The following is a 24,732-nucleotide window of genomic DNA, read 5'->3' as shown; positions in this document are numbered from 1 at the left end:
CTAGCAACTCCAGCATCGTTTCGCCGAGCGCCTAAAAAACTCTTTCTCCCATAAACCATTCCGGCGGCGCACAGATCAGTATAAACGCATCCGCGCGCAGGGGCACCGCAGTATTTAATTACCGCGCGTGAGCAATTCGAAAAACAGTTTCGCCGTCCACGGTTGTGCGGCGCACACCTGAACGAGCGTTTCGCGGTGTATTTCCTCGGTGGAAACGAGCGAAGCGTCTCTCCGGCTACGGTGCCGGAATAACTTCCCTGTTCCAGGTAATTGTCAATCATTTCGCAGCGGCGCGGCGCTGCGCTCTCACGCGGACCGAGTCTCTCTTTCTCTCTCTCTCTCTCTCTCCTTCGCTCAAAAGAGAGCGACAGAGATACACGAGTCGATGCAAACGATTTAGCAATTTTTCGCCAGCGTACAATCCATCCGTCGACCGTCTATATTTAGCCGGAAGGTGTGATAAAGAGGCGAGGCGAAAAAGAGAGAGAGAGGAGATACGAACCAACCAGAGGGCGCAGGAGAGATTGAGAGGGAGAGAGAGGACTGTGATTTCGTGGCCAGACCGTAGGATGGAAAACAGGGGCCGGGCTTTCATCCGTGACCTGGGAGAATGTTTACCGCTACTTGATCAAAGGGGTTTCGATCGGCTGGCGATCGAGCCTGGGGATCCAACGTTTTGTCTCGTTCGCACAACCGTGATATCGTAGCCGTCGCCCTCGTGATATCGTAACACGTGTCAGGGCCGATAAACCTCGCACCAGGATGAAAACCTCGCTCTGCAAAACCACCCGCGTGCCTCGTTTATTCTTGACTTTCAATATCCACGGTGACGACGTGCCCGGAAACTATACCCGGTTTTGGGGAGCTGGACCACCGGCTTTGAAGCCACCTGCCAGCTGGGTAGCCTTTGATCTTGTCGTTTTCCTGCTGTTCTGCTAACTCGCAATTAGTTTTTGAATTTTCGGAAATCCGTGTGCCAGAGATTTCGGGTGCTAGCAGGTGCTAGATGAATTTTTTCACTTTACTTGATCAGACATAAAAAATATTCTGGAAAAACGAAAATTACGTATTCGTCGCAGTCGCGTCGAAACGAATAGTGATGTGTAATAAGTACCCAATGCTCGAGAGGGGGGGGGGGATTGTAAAGTTCAGCCGTCTACTGCTATCAAAAGCTGCAAACCAAATAAAGGAATCCGCTTCAGTTAACAGATCCAAGTTACCTATCCCATCTGAGGGCCGAGGATAGAAGTGCAGGACCCGAATGATTCGGCCAACAGTGAAGAGAACCAGGAAACAGGGATGAATTTCGACAGTTGATATTAACCTCTGGCAGATACTTTGCACGCGAGAGAAATTCGGAACACGAGTCCGAAGTTCCGGTTCGCGAGGAAACTATCCGCAATCTGCACAGGTCCGCGGGAAACAGTGCTTAGTCTTTGAAATGAAACACGTTGGCAAACTTCAGCCGGCTTTTCAAAGGCAGAAGCAACACTGCCATACAACTCTCTCTCTCTCTCTCTCTCTCTCTCTGAGAGAGAAGCCAGCAATCCCGTTGCCATACCTCGATTCAGCTTGTCACATCTGCGACGCGCGATCCGCGGTCAGACTCCTTCGGGACCACTCGTTCAAAGTTCGAGCACACCTACTCGATTGTGGCATTGGATCAACCGAGAGCGGTCGATCTTCCCCGCAGACCAGCGCAATCAAAACTTTCAGCTTCTGTTTCTGACTTTGGAGAATAGGATAACAAACAATCATTATTTCAATCTTTTATTTCTATTAGCCAGCCGACAATAATGACCAACTGGTGTTGTTGTTACGTTCAAACAATTTTTTACAGTGTAAAAAATAGCGATTGGGAGCCTTCTTTACTTAGAAAAGCTCGATCCAACGATAGACACTATAAACACCGGCCCCTCCCCCTCGTTCGACCTGCCCGATACGGATTCTTGGGTAGTTTGAAATTAATTGAAGCACAGCGAGCACGGCCGAGGCGGCTGCGAAATTCCGATCGTTACACAGCTAACTAATTAAACTGCGATTACAGTGCCGGGAAACTTGCCCCGTTCGAAGACTGCGATCGAAGCGGCGACGATCTCGTCGAGATTAAGCCCCCGCCGATCTCTGATTTAAATGCCATCTTTTGTTAAGCCGCTTACAACTTGTTCTCGATGCCCCCATCGAAGAAATCCTGATAAAAATATCGGAGCTCTGTCTCCATGAGCAGGAGCTGCCCTCTGGGCTCGCGAGCCACGTCGAGAGCTAAAGGGGCGGGGATAAGGGCGTGGAGATGGTGCAGTTGGGAGTGAGGAGTATATCGCTGCGGCCGCTAATTGCTGCAGTGGCGACTCTGAGACAGAGGGGGCGTGGCTTATTTGGAGAGTGGCTCTTGGCTCTCTATCTCTCTGAAATTGGCATGTGAATTTGAATTGGTGGATCTAGAGATTTTTCAATTTGTTAATTGAGGGCTTCTATAATCTTTAAAATTTTTTTAACATTTGTCAGCCTTAGAGTGCTAGGTAAAAAAAATTGGACGTACAATAAAGTGTACAATAAAGTTGGAAATGTTTCCGATAAATAAAATCGGGGAACAGGAAATTCTTAGGGCAAGTACGAACTGTTGGATAACAAGTTGACTCTTCCACGGTAAACAGTTTAAGGACCTGGAAAATCCGGATGCTAGGCAAGCTAGCTTAATTGCCTCAAGCGCACAAGATGTTCGATGGAAGTTGCGGATCTTGAATGACGTCTCATAAATGCATCCGAGCAATGTTTCGGGTTGTCTTGCCGAAACCGATAGCCTTGTCAGATGTCAGACATATCGCATTAGTATCGACACGCTAGTTGAATAGTGTGCGTGGAACACGATGGTATCGTCTTCCCATCAATCTATTAATCTATAAGCTGTCGCGTACCACAAGTGTGACACTTGTCTAGTTCATATCTTTCAATATCGTAATGAGCATCTGAAAGCATTTTCGTTCAATGAAATGAATGGAAAAATGAAATTAATGGAATAAAATGTTAAAGTCCCAGTGTGCTGCCAGGAGTGTCTATTTCATCCGATCCCAAAGTTTATGCGTCCACTAGTTTTAGAAAAAGTTTTCCAGCAATAGGACTAGCAGAAAATAGAATTCGTAGAACAGTATGGTAATTTTCAGGGATGGTAGTTAGCGAGTTAATGGTGCACAGTTTAGCGAGTTTCCGAGCCGCGTCAGTTCCGGCGACGGGAGTCAGCTTAAACTGGCAGCTTTTTCGGAAACCACCATTAGAATAAGGGCAACGTCTGACTCGCGGGTTTGCGCAGAAAAGAGAACGGGAATGAGAGAGTGGTAAATGGAATCTTGAACAACGATAGAAATTACGGGACGGCAAGGGTGCCACGGTCGCAGACAAATGTGATCTTTTATCGTTCTTATAGATTTAGAGGATAATCGTGATCGATTGCCCTTGTACCGGGAGCAGAACACGTCTCCGGCGGGAAACAGTTTCTTCTCTCTCCATTAGAAATAAAAGCCGACGTCGTTTCCGATTCCCAACTGTCGTTTTTCTCTCGTCCGTTCAACGTCACACCGATAACTCGAACGATCAGGCTCAGGTGAAATCCTCGGTCGTGACTCTAACAAGCTACCCACTCTATAAATTCCTGTAACTGTGAGATTGTCTCTCCTGGTGTGTTTCTTAAACGAAACAAAAATTTCAAGAGTTTTCAGAATGAGTAAAATATGTTTTATCAAATCAGATACACGGCAACCGTATTCAATTTTCCCTGCAGCAATAAAGAAAAGAACCGTAATAATAATGACAAAATGGCAGGAAAAATATCTGCGGCTTCTCGTAAGCTGGAAATCGGTCCGAAAACCTGCATCACCGAGATATGACGATCGTATTTTGCAAACAATCGCCGGAAACGAACGGCGAGCGCGGTACCGCCGCAAGGCAAATAGCCAACATACTAGTTTCTCTTGAATTAACGCGCTCGTTAAACCGCTAATCGAGCTTTCGTCGTCCGACACGCAATCCTGTGGGAAATCGTGCCTTTCACGAGAGTTTACGCGATTGTTATGTCGTAACTCTCAGAAGGGATGCCCTCCGCGGGGCTCTGTGTCGTCGAAATTCGCCCGGGACAACCACGAAGACCCGTGCAGTTGGATGAAAAACCAAAATATAAAAAAAAAATAGAAAAATATTTTTGTCAATGGGAAACAGCGGTCCCGGGAGTAACGAGAGTTCGGCAAACAATTGCAAAGTGACGGGGCCTCGTGATGTTTACGCGAGAATTTGCGCCTTGATTTTATTTGACTGATTTTCCCTGCGCCTGCAAAAGCCAAGCAAATTAATGGCGAAAAAAATCGCATGGACACCGGGATTTGCTTTGTGACTGCGAAATGTCCACTGTGATTGCTGGCAAAACGTTCAAAGAAGGTGAGGGAAGGCAGCGTATCAATTATAACTTGTGGTGTATGAACCAAGCGGTTATGGGGTTCGTTTTGGTGTTGAGGACAATATCACGACCATGAAGGTCACAGTAGTTTTATCAGATTTCCAATTTCTCTCCAGCGAGTTGATAAGGTTAGATAAATGTTTGATAAGACGTTGGACGTCGGATTTGAAAGTGTTGCATAATCTATTAAAATTTTTCGTTCCATTGAATAATATATTATTCCAACCTCCGTGTCCTCTGACGGTTTTGACAATAAATCTCCAGGTATTTTTGCAAAATTAGGACAAGCGTGAAATTTATTTTAAGAGAAGGGTGGGATGAAATATTCAAGAGCCATTCTCCAGTCATGAACAGTGTACCAACTTCCTCTGACGGCTAATATTAGATTAAAACAAAAGTGTCCTGCAGTGTTTTATAACAAGATCCATTAATAGTATCACATTGGAATTGAGATTAGACTTCAAAATGAACAATGGAACAAACAATGGGAATGTCAGAACAATTAATGGATATTCTCACGTTCTTTCCATCTGATTAAAACTATTAAGCGAAGAAATACAGTTTTATAGAACCCCTGCAACTTGTAATTAATGATGACAATTTTTACTTGGCATAAGGACTGCAATCGAACTATCCAGAAGAGCTTCATCATTCTCACCTGTTCAAATGAAGTACAGAAATGTGTAATCCTGTATCCGATGATCCCTAACAATTTTTTTTCTTCAAACAGACCCTTCTTATTTGATTGAAATTGAACTGCTCAAAGGAGATTTATAATTTCTACCTAATTATCACCTGTTCCGATAAAACACCGAAACGCATTAACTTCCATCCGATTATCTCAATCAACTTCCCAACACAATCTCATTCATTCGAACCCAACCCAACCCTCCCCGGTCTCTCATTACTTTCACCTCCCCTAACAAGGGACAGCACCGTGTAATCCTTTATCCTCTAACAATTTTTTCACCCAGACCTTTTTTATTTGATTACAGTTGAACTCACCCGACGAGGAAGAAACAGGTTCACAGAGAGAGATCCTTTGGATGGGAACCGAAAATCGGAATTTAATTTCGGTGAGTAACCGGTGGCACTCGATATCCGAAGATTGAGCGAGGGAAAAAAGAGGGAGAAAGGGGATGGTAGTAGAGGGGTAGGATCCATCGGTGCGAAAGGGAACAATCGACGTCTGCTGGATCCCGACGTTACCGAGATATGAAGCTCCTCTCTTTCTCTCCTTTTCTCTCCTTCTCTGTGAGGATAGCCGACTGAATTGCAGGTGTCGGGTGTGAAATCAAGCGAAGCAGAGAGAAAGGCCGGAATAGAAAGAGTCCGACTATTTCCCAGCGTAACTATCGCGAAACGATTTCCGGTGCGTGCGTGAAATAAAGGTTAAACTTTCTCCACGCCGGAAATTCAATTACATCGACTGTGTCTTGCTATCGACTTTTCTTCGGTCACGTGCGACTGGACAACCCTCCTCCGCGGACAGAAACAAAGCCTCAATAGCAGTAACTATTTTCGTTCCGAGCTCTTTCGATTTCTCGATCTTATCTGGACCGAGGGATCTACACGGTTGTTTTCGTCCCGCGAATCTTTCCTTGGAAGTCTGCTCTTGTCACCGGGAGCTTCTCTGATTTACGGTGTTCCTCGGCTGTCGCGTACTTTCTTGCTGGACTTACGAAGCAACGAGGATGCTGGCAGCTGTCTGCTGCAGCGTCAGAGGATTATTTTAATCATTTTTGTCGTAATTATCTAGTTGGAAGACTCGTTCTGCGGCAAGGAGTGAGAGAGTCACGGGGTGAATGTAGGGAGTTGGATTGCTTTGTTGAATGCTCGCTTGTTTCGTTGATTGTTCGTTAAGTCTGGTGTAGTTGAGCATTTTTGTGATTTTAATGTATAGAATTTTATTAGCGAAGTTAGTATTGTTCGTTTGTCGAGGTTTTTAAGGTAGAGAACGTAATTATGTCTGACTGTGTATAGGTGTTTAAAATGTATACGAGAAATGGAAATGTAATGGAAACGAAAAATTTTATCGTGCACAATAAATCCTATTTTTGTTCATCAAATACTGCTCGATATAATTCCACAATTAGACGCGTAAAACCAATACTACATAAATACAGACAGATTCGAGAGATTCGCCAAAGAATTAAGAAGAAAATACTGTGCCATTTTTCCGGCTTGAACGGTGTAATGGCGATAATATTGGCCCATAGATTGCACAACATCGTTATTGTTATTACAACGATTTTTCCGTGATTAACGGAGCGGTGAGCACGTTGTCGGATTACAATATCGGTGAGCCGCAGTAAACATCGTTGAAAAGTTGACGTAGTACAGCCCCGTAAATCTCGAGATCGAGCGTGCTCTCGCCGTTAATCACCTGCATACTAATGCGATAAACAATATTCGAGGGATGGCAAGGGCAAACTCGCGCGTCGTTTCAACCCCTGAACGAGCTCTTCTTCTCCTTCTAAATGTTTTAACCGCGTTTTAACCACTCCATCCCAGCAACGCGATTCCGCAGTTTTTCAACGATCGTCATAAAAAACTATTTAAACCTACGCTGCGAGCCAATTAGCCTGGGCCCCCGCCGTGATGTAATTACGAGGACGCGCGTGCCCGAACGACGCTCCTTGTTTTATGATTTCAGTTTTCCTGTTTTTTCACTCTTTTTGAGAGCACGGACTAATGTAATTTCGCGAGTCGCTTACTGCCTTTTCCCCAGCCGCGCTACTGTTACCCGTCTCGACGACGATGCTCCTCACGTATTTTCCACTTCCTTCAATTAGTACGGTTAAAAAAATGTGCTTCGGTTTGCGCTACCAGTGAAAATGGTCGAATTGCGAAGAGCTGGCTGCGCACTGTTCCGCGAATACTTATTTTTATGGACTAAATTGAAGGAAGCCAGTTAAAGTGTGCACTTTTGCCAATGCTTTTGTACTAACCGTAAATTTTCCGTCACAGCTAAAATGAAAATTTCACCTGTCGCAACCAATTAAATTCCTCTCTAAGCAAAAATTGTTTATCTAACATGATAGCTCGGCATTAAACAAGCTCATGCTCTCCCGCAATAATTTCTGCGAACGAAGGGCGACTGAAAGCCGAACCTCGCAAAACCTTTGCTATTTTCCCGAACATTTTCAACCGCCGTAAATACAAACCGAGAAATCCCCAGTCTAATGACGACTAATTTATCTGTTTTATCTCGGCGACTGCTCTCTGTGCAGAAATGGGAACGTTCCCTCAGTGAAAAAGAAAGGGCAACGCGATAGGGGTAGTTCGAGGGCGGTAAAGAGCGAACGATGTCATTGTTACAAGACAAATGTAATTACGGGTCGCATCGGAACGAATTTATCGGCGACGCGGAGTGATTGGCGTCACGGTCCGGAAAGCTTCGACAGTTCGGCCGATTTTCCAGCGGTCAAACCGACGCATTCACCGTGCCCCTTCTCTTCTTCCCTTTGTTTTCCCGTTTTCGGGTTTGCCATTCTGCTACGTTGAACGTCAGCCGAATGTCCTTGGCAAACGTCGACGTCCGCAGAACTCGTAAATGTCGAATCACAGTTCGAAACTCCGCCGAAAAGCTCCGCCGAAAGCTCCGCCAAAAAATTGTTTCGATAAAAACATGTCTCGTAAGAAGTGTTAAAAATGGAGGGGTCCAAGAGGTGCCCTTGAGAGCGGAGGCACTGTGGAGGGTGGTATGTGATTGCAAGTCTTGTTTACTGGCTCGTTCCGCAGATTGCTATCGCGTCCTTGTGCAATTGAACCATTCGATATTTTTCATCTCGGTCGAGAAAGCTCCGCCGAAAACCTGTTCCCATGGAAGAGGGAGACAATGGGGACAGGTAGTAGTGTCCTTGAGAGCGTGGGTCGAAGGAGACTCGCATAGGTTGCAATCCGATTCTCAGGGGAGGCTGAGAGCTCGTGATCACCCACGCTCGTCCTTCGAGCCGTCTCAAATGGCAATTTCAGCTGCTGTTCCGTTCAATTAAAGTGCATACGCCTGATCCTGTGGCTGGTAAACACTGTACGTGTTCATTATTTGATCGCGTTACAAGCTCGAACGAAAGACAGCGGCCGTGAACCTACAAGCACCATGCGACAACGGGTCTGTGGGTGGGAAAGTTAAAATGAGCAACTGTTATGGTGGAGTTTAGAACCGAGGACGAGTCGAAGCTGATGCACTTTAATCAGACCTTGCATCAAATTCCGGGTGCAATAATAATATTCCATCCTCCATGGGATAAATATCTTAGGCTTTATGTCTAAACAATTCAAAGATCGACCGCTTCGCGCAACAGCATAGTTAACTCTTAGTTAACTCTGTTTTAGGATTTACTTTATCTTTATCGTACTTTTAGCCACGTCTGAATGGAGTTTCTTCGTCGAACAGAGAGAGCGCATTCTGCGCGACTGAGCCCAGATAATTCGTCCCGTGGCTCGTTCGCGAGCGCAACGCTTTGTAAACATGTTGTATCGGACTCGAAACACCGTCAAGATCCATCGAATTGTCACAGGCACCATCATCAGGATTCAGCCTCGACAAAGCTTGTTCCCGAATAGAGCGTGTGGAAACTACTCCAACGACTTTGATGGTGCTCTATCGACGGGCTCCATCGATTCCCTCGAGTCCCCACAGTCTCGTTTTCGTGCTCGATTCTATAGCGCCATTGATCGGATGCCAGGTCTTTATCAGTTTTATGGAACCGGGAATTTTGTATTCCATTTGCGAGCCTACCATTTTCTCTAATTCTGCTGCTGCTCTGTCGATTCTTTGTTCGTGCTCTTTGCTAGATTTACGCTTTTGGTACACTGGTTTGACATTTAATACAAACATCACTGAATGTTGATGTTCCCTCAATTTTGTTCGCTATTCAATCTATTAGCTTTACATAACTCTAATAAATTCTACTGTGTATCAAGCATTAGAGAAATTATTTTAGACCTGATACATTAATCAACAAACGAGCTTGAAAATGATATGTGACAAACAGAGCTTAATGCAGTGCATAAGTAATACATAATGAAGATTTACTAGAGGTATAATATTATTTCCGGAACACAAAGCGAAATTTGGTGATTATTTTTGCACACACTTGAAAGGGCAATTTTCGTCGACACGATAATTGCGGAGGTGATCGGAATCGGATCAGTGGCCATAATCTACCACACTGTGCTTGTTCAGAAAGGCTTTACCGTTTTCATATTAATTATGGTGCCAGCATTGTCAATTCAATCCGCCGCGCCGGTCTTTGTCAACCGAGTGTTTTAAAACGACCATGGGAGAGTCTCTCTCTCTCTCTCTCTCTCTCTCTCATGTTTAATTAAAACTAGTGTTCCGGTCAGCAAGATGGATCCTAATAATGAATTTTCTGTAATTAAGGAAATTCGCTCGACGAGATTTCTCCGAGTAATTTAAGTTTCCGTGAGAAAAATATCTTGACCGTCTTTTTCCTTGACGATTAATCGGTTGAAGGAGATAAAATTTCAATCCTTGCTGTGTGAAGCAAAAGTTCAAGTAGCTTGGTCTACATGTAATAGAGAAGAATGATTGTTAATCTGAGGGTGTGCAAATTCAGACTTTTATGGAGTAATTAAGGTATAATCCTATCATGTAGAAGTCTAATTCTTTGGTAATTCTTTGGTATTTCTGCACAAAAATGGAGAAGAGAAACACTAAAACCATTAAAAGAATTTAGAACTAAGGTGGAGTGGGGTAAGTCCTTTAATTGGTTATTTTTATTATAATATGAATGAAATTTCTCTAGCTTGTATGAACTATTCTACATAGAAGTCGCCCAATTAAATCCACCAATGCCAAACAGTCACGTACGACGTACACGTACAACTTTGAGGTTATCCTGAACATGCAATAGTTCACAAGTTATTAATATATACTGTGTTGTTATTTTAGGTAAATACAACAAATATCGATGTTTTTGTTTTAAATTTGTGAAAAAAACACTAAGATAGTCTTGCCCTGTAAATATTTCTACACGGGGCAAGTCCGTACTATTACGGTGGGGTAAGTCCGTACTGTATGGGTAACTATAAAACTGAACAATATAATTTAATGCAATAAGAAGCATTTTAAAGCTGGCTTGTTAATCATTCTTTTCTTGTCCCGTAGCACTTGAAACAAGGTTTAAAAGCATTTTTAACTCTCAGCGGCATACTTGCTCCATTTTCGGGGCAAGTGCATCCTAGTTGACACTTTGTACAATATCCTATCAAAATGATAATTTTCAAGCAAAATTAGAATCGTACATAATATTAATTCATCAGGAATAACTGTGGCAAGAGTTTGATACCGAGAACGTTAAGTTTTTACATACCAGATTGAAAATACATCAGTTTAAAGTCGAACTTTGCAAAAACTAGGGCAGACTTACCCCACTCCACATTATTATTATACTGTTCTCAACATATTCAGTCTATTAAAAAAGGAAATCAATTTTTATTTTGTTCCAGTTCATTACAATGAAGGTGAAGAACTTTTATTTTGCATAAAGATCCACAAGCGGACAGTAACATGAATTTTTGTTAAGCCGTTCTGCTGAAACGTTACCGCCATTCCACGATGCATAATAAATAAAACACAGCGTGGAGAAATTTCTGTAAAAAATCCCGTTGCAATGAAATTCTGGTGGGATGCGTTCAGAGTGGTTCACTGCAACGATAGGTCCATGGCGAACTACAGTGAACCCGTGGCCCGGACGAAGCTGCACACTAAAATCTCGGTGCAGCGGGGTCTTAAACTCCCTTGGAGCCAAGCAGCCTTAGTTTACGTCTCTGTTAAAGTTCGACGGTAGGTCTTCGTTAAAGTTAAAAGTTTAGCATCGTTTAAGCACGGAATACAAAGTCCCGCAAAATATCCAATTACCGGCTCCGTCGTTTGCTCTCTGCACCACGGGATCTCGCTCTACCCTCTGTAACACGATTTCCGGGTATCAAAAGATGGGTATCGCGGGTGCTAAACTCGTACACGTATTGGCTCGCTGAGCCGAACGCTTTGGGATAAAGGATCAGCCGAATTGAAACGTTTCCATGCAAAGTTCCCGGTGGAAACCATGAAATACGATCGGGGTGGGGATTATTGAATTGCCAAAACCTACTGAAATTTTTTATTTTCATTTTATTACGCAGACTACCACTGTTCCTCTTGTGAAGAGATGGAAACCGGGTGTGGATCGATTCTAGCGTTAGTATTCTTGTGTAATCACTAGACTGCGGATTTTATGCATTTATGACAAAAATGGGCACGGACAATTTAAAGCAGTGGACATGTTAAAATATTTAAGGTCATCGATGTATTAGTTTTAGCTTAAAAAAAAAGAGTAGAATACAATTTTTATTCGGCTCCTGCGTTCTGCAGTTTAGTGATCATATTGCAGCCATAGTTTATTTTATGTATGTATATTCTACTTTACAAGTCATAATTGCCATTGACTGTGCTTGTCTGATCATACATTGATCCTATTCCACTTGTCTGGCTACTTATACAAGATGTAGCAATCTTACTCTCCATGGCTGACTAATTTTATAACCACTACTAGTCTCTATATATGTTACTGTAATTTACTTGCCATTTACTATGCTTGTGTGATCATAAATTGATCCTATTCCACTTGTCTGACTATTTATACAAGATGGTAACAATCTTACTCTCCTTGTCTGACTAATTTTATAACCACTACTAGTCTCTATATATGTTACTGTAATTTACTTGCCATTTACTATGCTTGTGTGATCATAAATTGATCCTATTCCACTTGTCTGACTATTTATACAAGATGGTAACAATCTTACTCTCCTTGTCCGACTAATTTTACAATCACTACTAGTCTCTTTCTCTCAGTGTACCATAACAGCCAAGACAGTGCAGCTCACAGAATTGTAAGTATTTTTGGTTGAAGGAAATACAGTGTACACTCCAAGGGATGCGAAATATGTCTGCAAAAATCAATACAAGACAGTCTCTTCTGATTTCTTAAAACAAAGACTGCCAAAGGCGCCTCGAAATGGGACAGTAGAATAAACCGTCTTAAATAAGACAATCATTGGCTCCGCCACGGGTAAGGCAAACAGACGAAGGTGTAACCACCGGCGCTGTCGTTTAATCGATCTCGGGGCCGGAGTCAAAGCTCGAACACTTGGGTAAATTAGGAAGGGAAACGATAACCGTTGAAGCGTGAACCGAATAGCTTTGGCAAAGGGCGGCAGCCGGCACCGAAGTTGCGGGCGCAACGCGGCGTGCCGGCGCCTTCTACACGAAGAATGTTGCGAATAATTTGTAACAATTACTGCGGCATCTATGAATACTAACACGTCGTTTCGCTCGGCGGTTCTCTGTACACGTAGAATGGAAGCTGGAAGAGCGCCAGAGAGCTCGCGAAGCTTCTGGTGTCCCGGCGAAAATCGAGTTGCAACCTGTCCTGCGAACTTCGAACAACGCGCCGCGCCATTGCTCTTCGGAAAATCCTCTTTCCGCCATTTCGCTAATAACGGAAAATTTCCGGGGAATTCTCCGTGTAATGTCCAATACACATTATTAGATTGTCATATTTACGTATATGTTTAATGGATCCTGTCTTTCTCTGTCTGTGTACGTATTGTATATAGACGTTGTGTTAGAGAAATGCATCCACTGATTACATTCTGAGTTCGCAGTCTAGTGTAAGGTATATCGACCGGGCCAACGACGATTCCAATGACTTTATATTTGAATGCGGACGACTGGTGCGCCATGTGAAATCGCAGACAAAGTGATTTTCGATAGTAGAACCGAAAGGAAAGAAAGCACATTAGGGCAACACGTGCGCGAGCGTCCTGTACACGTGCTTTGTGATATTAGAGTAACGGCCCCCGCTGTGTGCTCGCTGATGAGAGGCATTCGAACCTCGTGAATCTTTAAGGACTCTTCGAGGACACACCTGGATTCTCCCGATGCCTCAGGGATGCGAAGGACAGGAAGAACTCTTTGGATTCATCGGAAACCAATCAAACACCACTGAGGACGTTATGGATTTTTTAAAGATGCTTATAAAGGATCTTTAGGAATTTTATGATGTAAGTATCTAGGTTGCGTCTGGATTAGGTGATTTCTTCTCGAGTGATTGTAAGAACTGAAGTCCAACATTCTCTTCTCCTCCTCGTGTGCCACAACTCGAGACGAAAACCTGCAAAAAGCATCCGGCCTAATTGATTGTTCAGCATCACGCGGAGCCTCGAAGTACCAAACAATCCGCTTCAAGTTCCAAGACACTGTTTTTTGAAGGAAGGATCGATCAACAACACGACCCCTCGACTGCGGACAATTAAAGCGCGTCGTTAACGACTCTCTAAAACTTTCACCTGTTGCTTATCGCCGTTGTTCGTGAGCCCTGGTCGCGGGAAACGAAGAAAAATCGGTTCGTCGCGCCGCGCTGGGAAGCGTTGCTCGCCAATCATAATCGCGTTCCATCAGGGGACGGGGAGGCGTGGGTGGGAAAACTTTTGAAAAGGTAGCATCGATTCGCCATTAGTCGTTGATCGACGGCCGCGCAAAAAGCAGAAGGAAATCCGTGTCGTCTGTTTTTATTTCCGGTGTTTTAACCGGATTCCCAGGACGTTCCGCGTCCTGTGGCGCTTAATCCCAGAGCGTTTCGCCAAAGAGGAAACGCGGACGAGTCGCAGATCTTTTTCAATCCGGTGCGGAACTTCCGGATCTTCGAGTAGCTCTTCGAAAATTGAAATACTGTCGCATTCACCGGACGCGGAGTCTCGTAATCGAAAGCCGGAGTGACTCTTCGCGCGTTTTTCGCAGTCGGAAACACGGAGGAAAAACGAGGAAAAGCGGGGAGCAGCGCGAGCCGTCCGACTCAGCGAACCTCCCCGCAGTTATACGTCTTCGCTATCGTTTCGTCCAGTGATAATAATACCTGCGCCCGTCGCCGTCAGCAATTTCCACGAGCCAACCGAACGTGTAACGCGCGCCGCGCGCCACCCGCCAAGGGCACGAGATAATTTTCATTAAAACGTAATTGTCCGCGCGAGCTCAAACCGAATGAGCACAACAGTCGTACGCGAACGGACCAACAATTCCCATTTACCGGCGGCGCCCGAATTCCTGCGGCATATGTGGACACCGTAACTATACTCCTTCCCACGAAGACCTCACAATTCCATCATCGAAAGGAAAAAGGTTTCAGATCTTGTGTGCCCATGAATTGTGTGGCTTTTGTATAATATAAACAAATATATAGCATTATTACTACAGTGTTGTACGCGGTACAACAGCTCGACATCTGGAAGACGGAGCTGATTACCGGAGTTTAAATTGTAATTGTTGATATTTTCGATTCAATCGCGACCCTTTTCCGCGAGCCTCGATAGTAAAAACTGAAGTCGAGTAGCCAATCTACCGAGGTTGATCTTCGATGCTGATCTTTCGCTGACCGGGGCAAACAGTTCGAGCTAATTGAGGCGAAGTGCGCTTTAAAAACTCGGAACTATCGGGCAACTTCTGGCCTCGGAATTGCTGACGAAACTTCGAGAGCATTAATCTTCCGTTAATTAAAAGAGACTAATCGTGAACGCTGACTTGTTGGTCTTACTGTGCTGATTCGTTGTTTCGCTTGTCAGACCGTGCGTGCACCTGTTTCACTTGTCCAAACATGTGTCGTCCCCATACTACTTGTTTGGTGATGTAGACCAGTGGTCCCCAACCCCCGGTCCGTGGATCAAATGGTACCGGGCCGCCCAAGGAACATTAAATACAATTAAATTAAAATTATTAAATCAAAACAATTTAAAATATAAACAATCAACGCCCCCCCCCCCTCAGCGGACCGCGGTAAAATTATCAAACGTTGACCGGTCCGCGACGATAAAATGGTTGGGGAGCACTGATGTAGACGACCATTAATCCATTTGTGTGATGCTAGAAGAGCCATATTTTACTTGCGTGACAATGTATACTGCTTATGTTAACTGCTTGACGATATGTCGTACATGTCGATTTTTCTTATCATAGGTTGTCCCCATCCCTGTCATGTGACTATGCAGCACTACTATTTCACTTGTTCGACTAATTGGAACAATCCAAATCGATTTGTCTAACGGTAGACCACCCCTATTCAATTTGTCTGACTATACACCGTATCTGTTCTACTTGTCTGATCACATGGCGTCACTAATTCACTTGTTTGCCCAATCGCTGTAGATATTCCACACATCTAACCTTAGACCATATAAAACTATAAACACAGCACAGATAATTTTCCCCGAGGCAAAGATGAAGTAAAGTGTGACTTACATTTTCAAAAGATGTATAAGTCATGCTCGTCGACAGTGCCTACGCTTGGTGGTGATATGAGAGTTGAGATCGGTCAGCGGGTACGCCGTGTACACAGTGTACGGAAAGAATGGATGGGATAATTTCAAAGAATTTGGCATTTTGCTAATATTGCTAAACATTAAATAAGGAAGAAACACGAACTAAAAAACAAAGAAAAAACTTAATACTTTAAAAATACTAACCAAATATTTCAATTCAAACGCAGATCAATCTACTCGGCTAAATTCCAATGCAATGAGAAACTTACAGAAGAAATCACTCCGAATAGGTCAATCTTTCTTTCTTTTATATATATATATTTCACGATATGATTCTGACACTGATTTCTCATAAATCTTCCCGAAGAAACGCTGCGTCTAATGGCTCAAACCCCAGCTTTCTACGTTCAGCCGTTATGGAGATGTTCGATTACAAACAAACGGACATTTACATTGTTATTTATATAGATTGAAAATGTAAATATATGATTTCTGCTCTATTACAATCATTAAGGAAAGAAATAATATACAATTTAGTTTCTATTTATATGTAGACAGTTATAGGTTATGCGATGCGTCGATTTGCCGTGTCAGCCATTTTGAAATTATCTAAAGACTTATCTTGTGAGTCACATTTTACCATGGTCTTTGCCTCACTGAACTCTCGGCTTTCCTATACACATATTATACCTATGCCGGGTCTATTAGCATATGTGGTCTAAGCATCTAACCATATTGTTCCTGTTTCACTCGCTACGTCTCGTAGCTTCCTCCAGTTCAAAATTAATCCCCTTCTTGTATTAGATACTGGAAAATTCTTTGAATTCTCACATTTTCAGAACCTATTATAATACATTATTTTGACGCACCGCGTCCCACGATGTAAACTTCCACGTTTCTATTTAAACCTGCTTTAAGGTTAATAAAATGGCGGCCGCGCAGGTGTTCGCCGCGGCTGACGAGTATCTCCCTGGAGGGTTGGCAGCGGGTTAACAGCCAGACACAAATGTTGAACTTTATTCTTTGTCGCGGTGTAGCCGAGAACCAGCGATGTGCACGCTTTTGTTTGCGGTCTGGACAGAAGCACGCTTGTCGTCGGTTATTTATGATCGTCCGTCGTTTATTAGTTATTAACAGCGATGACGGGGCCTGCACGACGTGCATCGGTGATCAATGCTATCGAGGAAGGCCGCCGGTGAACTTGGTCGTCAACGATGGCCACGAGAAATCGATCCTCGCTGCCGATTGTCTTAACAGCTTCTTCGCCCGCGCGGTTTTACGCGTGAATCCGACCTCGTCGATTACTTTTCGGAAGTCGACGTGAATGAAGAATGCATGTCGACCGACCGGGCAACTCGTTAAATAAAAAATAACGTGGTAAAGGTTTTTAATCTTCGTTAAAAGTTCCTCTTGACCAATTCAAGTACAGAAGCAAGTCATCAACTCGAGCTTCCGCGAAACTCAAATCATAGAAACAATTTTGTTACGGCGAAATTTTCATCATCATTAAAAATCCAGTAGGTATCGCTGTCCAATAAATTAACAAACAAAAAAATATATATATAAAAAGCTTTTTAAAAACCACGCTTATATTAAAATACACTAAAAAGGAGAAAATAATGTTTTTAGACATTAGCGACTATAAATAAAAGCGTGGAGCGCTAAACTATATTGACGTAATCTTCATGGGCGCTCCACGCTTTTATTTATAATCACTAATGTCTAAAAAAATTATTTTCTCCTTTTTAGTGCATTTTAATATAAGCGTGGTGTTTTTAAAAAGTTTTTTTATATATGTTTTTATTTTCTATTTTTTAGTCTTTTTTAAATGGAACGCAAGATACAGTAACACTGGTATGAAATATGTAGTTAGATATAGAAACGCAAGATATGGAAATACGCGAGATGTCTCTTGATGGAGTCCGAAATTGTCCGAAATGGAACTGAATGAACGGAACACCACACTGACAGCTCCTTCGGTGCGAAGTGGGCCAGTAGAGTGGGGATTAGTCGGAGTGAGAACGCGTAGTGGAGTAGGGAGCGCTGGCGCTCGGAGTGGGGATCGCTGAACGTGATGACGTACTACCGAGTGTCGCGCGATGAGGTGTGACGGTTAATATTAAAATTTTTTCTCCTGAACGCGTAGTATTTTTAAAAATTGTTTTTTAATATTCCGTTGTCATCCAGTTTTGAGCTATGTTTAAAGTCTCAAGTCTCTAGCTCATCGGGAAGTGGTGTAAAATTTGATTACAAGATTTGACGCATACAACAACAACGACGACAACTCGGCAAGTTAATATAAGCATGGTAAAAAACACCCTAGTTTTTCCGCGGGTAGGAAATTGGAAACTCATTCAATCCTTGGAAACATAATATCAATAAATTGAATTTGTTCCTATAGCAATTGGAATCTTTTTCAATAATGGCGTGATCCTCGAACAAGCAACCGCATTCGTAAATTACACGGGCGTAGAAGCATTCGGAGCATAGTTCGAGCCATTCGTATCGTTCCGAAAATTAAACGTCCCCATTAATACTATATCGAGCGCGTAAATTCACCGGGCGCATTGTTAATGCGCCGCGTAATTACTATTGGCCCTGACGTACAAATATTGCATGGCACTCGACGGGGGGTGCAGCCATCTGCAACCGATATACGGAAGGCAGACGACCGTGATTTAATTTTTCATTGGTGACCGCAAACCTCCCGATCACTTGTTACTCCGATCAAACGACGATGAGGCCGGCTGACAGTGATAAAGGCCCGCATTGGTCAGACACTGTGGCTTTGGAACTATGTGCCTCCTTTCTCAAAAACTGTCCGTTACCACCATCAAGAATATAATCTACTGATGATCTATTTAAGCCTTAAAGACCATTAGACACGAAAACAGGCAGTTTGCTGTTGCTCTTCGAAGGATACTTTGCTCGAACAAGAAACGACCTTGCAAAACACAATTGGAGGACAGAGAACACTGTTTGGAACCGGACAAAAATATTTTGACTATTCAGGAACGACCTAACAGATCGACGACGCTGGTCGCCGCGAGTCGGAACCAATTGGGACACGTGTCACCTCGTTTCTTCCCCGTCAGATTATCGGGGCTCGCGGTAATCCCGACGGCGGTCATCTCTTCGGGGGTAACAGCGGCAAAAAGCGCCGGCTTCGATAAGTAGATTATCAATCTCGAGGGTGACTCCTGGATACTTATGGAATCCATTCCGCGGGGCGAATCGAGTCACGGTCACGCAAACAGAACGCGTTCTTCTCCGTCGGTTCACTGCATTTTTATCGGCACGGGATTCCCAAGTTCCCTCGTAAAAGAATATCTTGAGAGCTTTTCGCTGCACGGACGCAGTTAATCGATCGACGGATCGTTCGATGCTTCTCGGAGAAAACTACGGCCGTCGTCGTCTTCCCTCCCCGTTTATTATCTATCTTCTCTCACGTCACCGAGGAAAATAGTTTCTTTTTTCTTTTAGACAGATAGAACAGATACGAGAGGGAAAACTCGCGGGTAATGTTGTCAACGAAATCCCGAAATCTTCAATTTTTCAGCGCTCGGCGAATTCCGCACAGATTGAATCCCCACGGTTCGCACCACCGGATGGGAATGGGAACTCTCGTAGCAACAAAACGATTCGCGAATCCCTGAACAGCCTCCAGGATTTTGCCAACCACACCAGAACGTGCTCTACCACTGTGCGATTGATGGACACGGCACAGAAACTCCTAAAATTGCTTCACTCCGTCTGGGTTCTAAACGGGGAACTGCGTCTTTCTTTAAATTATACAAATTACCAATAGAATGATGTATATGTCTTTGACACTACAACTACCACCACCGGTCAAATGACCGGTTTTATATTTTTCATTTCATAATTATGGGAATTATGAAGTTATGCATACATGGAAATTGATTCTGTGCTGTGCCCATACTAGTAACTGATAACTTGATAATAACTGTGCCTATTATAATTCTCGTTCACTCTTGCGAAGACTAATCCTCGATTCTCTATTATGTACGAGATTAATGTTCGTCGATGTATTCTGCTGTGTTTCGACATTCAAAAGAAAGAAGATGGTTGGAACGTGCTTGGAATTGAAACTACAAGATAGTAGATCGCGAAAGAATTTAATTCAAGGTATCCAGTAAATTACACTCAGAAGAGACTTTAATGAAACTCGCCCTTAATTTGCAGATCTTCAAAAAAGATTTCACATACACGTTCCCTCGGCGATCGTCGCTCATATTCGTGGGATGGAAATAATCCTCAAAGGGTGAATTATATAAATCATATTCGGTCGTTCATATTCGAGAAACAATTTTAAATAACAATTTCAGACAAGCGCTTCAAATCAGATTCATTTGCTCCGAACATTGATTAGACAAAGATTAAACTTGACGGGTGACATTTATTTGAAAAAAGTTGCTTTCAGCCACTGAAAAGATACGTCGAGAATTCAATTTCCCCGGCAAATAAAAATTTCTCGGGACCAGGAGTAAGCGGTTAACCGGGCAGCGGCAAGCAGCGTGAAAAGTTAGGCTCCCGGCCAGCGCAATTTATTTCCCCCCGCAATTTACATTGTCGCGGAACTCGTCGGCCGGCGAAGTTGCCGGCGAACTTTCAGGCCGCAACAAGATACCGCAGAACCGCATAAATCGCTGAACGATTACATCAAACCTGAACCATTTTTAGTTGGGTCGCGTGAAGCGGCCGCGGCCGCGGCCGCCACGGTGCAGATTAGGGTGAATAAATTAGCCGGTGCGCGGCCGCATACAAGATCCGTTGCGGGAATCGTGCTGCTCTTGGAAAACCAGCGGAACAACTTTTCCGCGAATGCGTTGCGAAAGTCTAAGAAATTTCCTTGGAGAGAAAAAAACGCCGGTGGCTCGGGGGAAAACGGTTTTATTCGCGTCCAGGGTGAAATTAAGGGGAGTTTCTCGGAAATTAAGGCGAGCATCGCCGTTCGTTAGGTTCCCCGCGTTATTAGGAACGAGAAAACTCGCGGAGAGAGCTCTCTCAGAAATCTCCTAATAAACCAATGTTTCATACGGGCCGGTGCGGCGTAAAGGCACGCGATTCGCGTGACACGAGCCCCGAGACCCACTTCGTTACTCGCTGAATATTTTCCTTCATTTTTCTCTCTATCTCTCTCACTCCTTCTCGCCTCTCCTCTCGTTCTATCCCGTGATGGCCGCGACTACGTTTTCCCTTTGCCCCGCGACCTGCCTGGCTCGGCCGAGGGAAAAAAAGGTCGTTTATAAAAAGCCCCGTGTCTAATATGTGCGAGTAATTACGTACACGCTTCACGGTTACGAGCGGTGGCTGGTGTGCGTGCGTAATCTTACGTCTGTAATCCTCGCCGGGGATCCTGGCCTTCGGAAAACTCGCGGAAATCGCTTCTAAGTCGTGGGTGTTTCCACGGAATTTCTCTGCGCTGCGAGAAAACCGTCGCGAAGCACAACGTTTCTCGAGAAGTCGTTCGAATTGATGCTCGTGCAATGATTTCGTTTCGAAGTTTTTAAGGAAAACGGTTTTCCACCGTGTTCCCGTTCGTTTGGCGTTAGCGGTCTCGTTTCGTTTCGTTCGATACTCTATTTGGAATATATTCTGGGATTTTTGGGTCACCGGTTGTGTGGATTTTTCGAATATTCCGATTGGCTGATCATAGGATGGCTCAAACTACTTATTGCGGATGGACTTGTATTTATTTTTTTAAAAATCCATTCTGTTTTTGTTTCCCTGCGTTCAATAATTTATTTGGAATATTTGCTGGAATTTTTGGGTCACCGGTTGTGTGGATTTTTCGAATATTCCGATTGGCTGATCATAGAATTAGTCATTCAACTTATTGCGGATGGACTTGTGCGTATTTGATTGTAAGTTAGACATTCGGCAAAAAATCCAACACGTTTAAGTGTCACTCAAGACTGACGGCGTCGCCGTATCAACAAACTATAGAAGTCTGTTCAAAATCCGAACATCTGGTGAATGAAGTCGATACATCTCTCCATGTGATGATGGTTCGAAAGGACGTGACCCGCGTGTGCCCACGTGAAAAGGCGAAGAGTATTCAGTGTCCCGTCTCTTGACTCAGCTCGAAGCTGATCTCTCTCGAAGCCCCGGTATCTTTCTCTCCCTCTCACGAGTAAACGAGAGCAGGTAAATTCCGGATGAGTTTCGAAGCGTACGCGAGACGTCGAGAGGATCCGGACCGTGTCGCGTATCGGTCTATCCTCCTAGCCGGCGATAATGGGAACGTATCTGGCGCACGTAGCCGAACAGCCATTCGAGTAGAACGGTCCGGAAGAGGGAGGAAAAAGGTCCGCCAACCTAATTCCCATTCTGTCCGCGCTCGGTCGCAAGGAGATCCTATCGATGCTTCGCTTATATATACGTTCTGTAGCAGAGAAAAAATAAAAGCTCCCGCGAGCGAGAGACAGATGAGCCGGACAGAAAGACAAATTCGAGGCGATTTGCATGCCCGTGTACTTCGACGCTATTTGTCACCTGGCGCGAGAGCCGTTCGCCGATGCGAAACGGACCCGAGCCACTCGTTTTTGCACACCGTACGTACACCATGCAGAATCGGGGAAAAGCCAGATGCACACGCTTGGGACACACTCGGAATTCGCCGGGGAGTCCGCACGTGTGGACTTCCGTTTCGAGGGGAAATTGATGGAGACGTTCGCTCTGGGCTTTTCTTGCCTCCAATTTCTTGTCAAGCTATCTTGGAGGAGGCAGTGTATTGCAAATCGTGTTCAGTCGTCTTTTTAAAAAATTATACATCTAGCAGTCCCAGAATTTCTAGAATGCAATGTATCATGATCTGCACCCTTTTCTACTTGCAAAGACGTCGCTTCACTATCCCTAGCAATTAAAGTTAATGCCTCAATAATGATAAGAACGTCACCCAAGTTATTCTATTTCTGAGATCCACAAATATTTATCACACTCTGTACCTATTGTGGTTAGAATTGCGAACTGATTTTCCCACAATGGGTAAGGTTGCTCAAGTCGTACCACTTAAATTTTGAACGATTTACGGCGACAGCACATACAACGGCAACCAAATATACATCTGAGTCAACCAAGTTGCTTTACGTATTATTGTCTGCCATAAACCAGCCTCATTATAAAACCTGTCATTAAGTAAGTTTATTTCATTTTTCTTATAATTTTCCGCATATGTGTTTGGTAGTTAATCTTGCAAGTAAATTATTACTAAAATTATGTTCCTTATTAAATATAAATTCAGTAGAATTTACACAATCGTTTGGTCGAAACGAAATCGTATTAATTTTATTCAATGTTAGGTTATGTTTACTTTTTAAATTTAACTTGTGCCGTGTCTTAAGTCGTACCCATATGAGATTCCTAAGTCGTACTACCTTGTCAGTCGAAATAACGTCAACGCAGAATAAAGAAAACATAAAAAATACGGCAAATGAAAGAAACGCAGTAATTAATAAAAAGGAATTGGCATTAAAAAATTAAAAACAAGAAAAGCGATTGATTTTATTTTATTTGGGGGGGAAGATCGGGAGGAAAACATGATTCAATGCTTGAAATGCAAATCATGGGTGCACGATGTATGTTTTTTTCTTAAGGGGTACGTCTTGAGCAACCTTACCCTACTTATAACTTTGTCTATGTATAAGGATTTGATGTGATAGATCTTGCTGCCACCGGTATAAATAAATAAAAAAAATATATCATGTTAAAAACCGCTGTAAATCTGAACAAATAAACTCTCGAAATTTTTACAAGATAATGTAAAATTGTTTTGTTCCTAGTTCTCCATAGATTCAGTGATAATCAAATAAAAATTGAGAAAATAAGCTGTATTATGCTCAGAGTTGGGCAACAATTTTATTCAAATAAAAATTTCGAATTAAGTGGGTTTAAAACCCACTTGGAGAAAACCCACTTTATTCGATTATTTAAATAAAATTTTTGCCCAACTCTGACTATGCTGATGTACTGTTTTAATTTTCTTAAAAGAATTCATTTTTAGCAAGTCCATTGAAAAATAGATTTTCAACACCCTAAATTCTGGGGAATATGATTAGCCCTTAAATATAGAGCATGGTTACCGGAAAAGTACGTATACAATATTTTTCAAAGAGCTATCTCCAAATTGAATTATACGAGTTGAATGCATTCCCATATATGGATCCTTCAATATTTTATATAAATGTATAAACGGAGAGATTTGAGTGGACTTTCGCTTTGAAGTTTAAGCATCGATTGCACTGAAATTCCATTTCGTTATATGAAAATTGAACGATCCTCGTGTTTGTTAACTTTGGAACTACAGGTCACACTGATCTGTTTCCGATTTTCCCTGGCACAGTTATTAAAGACACGGAGATGTATTTGTGAAAATGCATTAAATAAATTGATGCGCTTGTATACCTACCTCCATGAAAGTCAATCGAAGTTTCGACGAATGTAGCTGGCACAACTCGCATAACAAAATTAAATATAAATTCTCGAAAGAGTATCTACGACCGCTGTGACACGATATTAAAATCAAGGATTAAAATCAAGGAGTAAAAATGCCTCCCCTTAATGTAATATTTACCGAATTGAGGTAACTAATACTGTTAGAGAAGCCGGGAATCGCTATGCACCTCACGTTTCGAACAGATTTCCTCGAATCAATTCTTTTCAGAGGAATATCAAGCTACAGAATAAAACACCGTACTCCTTGGGACAGTCGCGTAATTAAATTCTGTTTATTTCGCGGTCGCTGGTCAACGTTTTGCCTGTGGTCACGCGGCGTCGCATTTCCTCGGTAACTTTTCCATAAATTAATATCTCCGTCGACTGAAAACGCCGTTAACCCCCGCTGCATAGTTCCATATTATTAAAAACGAAATTTTCATATCAACGAAAATGTAGTCCCCTGTTTAAACATTCTTTCGTTACTGCGATACTTTAAAAGATAATAGCCC

The 24,732-nt window shown here is 43.2% G+C and overlaps 1 protein-coding gene across 8 annotated transcripts in view; it reads right to left on the bottom strand.

Moving 5' to 3' along the window:
• The window catches only part of Dop1r2 (dopamine receptor 2), a 97,871-nt gene that overhangs the window by 59,614 nt on the left and 13,525 nt on the right, over positions 1-24,732 (bottom strand). The window contains exon 1 of one of the 8 annotated variants that reach the window (XM_076439961.1): positions 5,450-17,372. The exons of the other annotated variants lie outside the window; for them this stretch is intronic. The gene's annotated coding sequence lies outside the window, so the exon portion shown is untranslated. Of the gene's footprint in view, positions 1-5,449; positions 17,373-24,732 lie in introns of those variants that run through there. 8 annotated transcript variants of the gene reach the window in all.

The sequence above is a fragment of the Lasioglossum baleicum genome, chromosome 15 (assembly GCF_051020765.1).
Source record: "Lasioglossum baleicum chromosome 15, iyLasBale1, whole genome shotgun sequence".
Classification (NCBI taxonomy): domain Eukaryota; kingdom Metazoa; phylum Arthropoda; class Insecta; order Hymenoptera; family Halictidae; genus Lasioglossum; species Lasioglossum baleicum.
Note: the sequence above shows the minus strand (reverse complement) of the source record. Positions and strands in the feature narration are given on the sequence as shown.